This window comes from Polistes canadensis, unplaced genomic scaffold (genome assembly GCF_001313835.1).
Source record: "Polistes canadensis isolate GaletaPanama2010 unplaced genomic scaffold, ASM131383v1 scaffold_491, whole genome shotgun sequence".
In the NCBI taxonomy this organism is placed as follows: domain Eukaryota; kingdom Metazoa; phylum Arthropoda; class Insecta; order Hymenoptera; family Vespidae; genus Polistes; species Polistes canadensis.
The window spans coordinates 35,547-36,644 of record NW_014570038.1 but is presented as its reverse complement, the minus strand read 5'-3'; positions in this window follow the sequence as shown (position 1 = coordinate 36,644).

The following is a 1,098-nucleotide window of genomic DNA, read 5'->3' as shown; positions in this document are numbered from 1 at the left end:
AAAAAAAAAACGAATATAAAAAGAAAGTAACTCGTGTGAAGATAATTTTGGAAATATCCAATAACCATATATTTATTTATTTAATCGAATGTAATCTCGTTGATGAGAACAATTTCAATATAATTTAAAATCGATTAATGATGTAATAAATGATCGAATAAAATCGAAAAAGGATTATGAAAAAAAAGACAAGAAAAATTGTAGATCAAAGATTCGCGTATAAGTGAATGGAAAGTCTTATTATAGAAGTAACATTAGAAACTCATTCTTACAAAGAAACACCAGATGCTATTAACAATAGTTAGAACGATAATAGAATTTGCATGTTCCCACGAACGTGAACACACACACACACACACGCGTACACAAATATAAAAATTAAATTGAGACTACAATAAAATATAAAATACTATACTTACTTTTATATATATATATATATCACAGACGTAGCAAAGTATATTAATTAATATTTGAATCCTTGTTGAAGGATACACGATTGTTAATAAAATAATTATTCAATTGACAATAATTGAATTGTATCGTTGATTCATTTGTCACGTGGCCATAATTTATTTCATTTAATTATCCCACCATTTGTTTTCCTTTATTTCTTCTTTTTTATATTAAACTATCGAAATACGGGGGGGGGTTGCGAAGAACAACGGGGCAACACGTTTTTGTTCGTTCACGATGACGCACGGGAGAAAGCACCGTTGATGCAGTTACGACGTAACAGGAGTCACCGTTTCTTTCATGCAGCAGTAGTAGTAATAGTAGTAGTAATAGTAGTAGTAGTAATGCAGTAGTAAACTCGGTACGAAGGATCACAAAATGTAAATCCTCTTTGATGCAACAGGTGTAGATATCACGTGCGACCTGATCTAATTTTGTCCAACTTTATCTTATAATAATAATACTCGACCACACAAGATCATCTAATTTTATCAGTCACTAAATTTAAGGATTTGAGAAAACGAAATGAAATAAAATCTTTCTGAAAAAAAATCAAAAAAATTTCGAATAAAATTTAATGAAATAGAAAATCAATATATTTTGTTTTTTAAATATAAAACAATAAAAGTATATTGAAAGTGACAA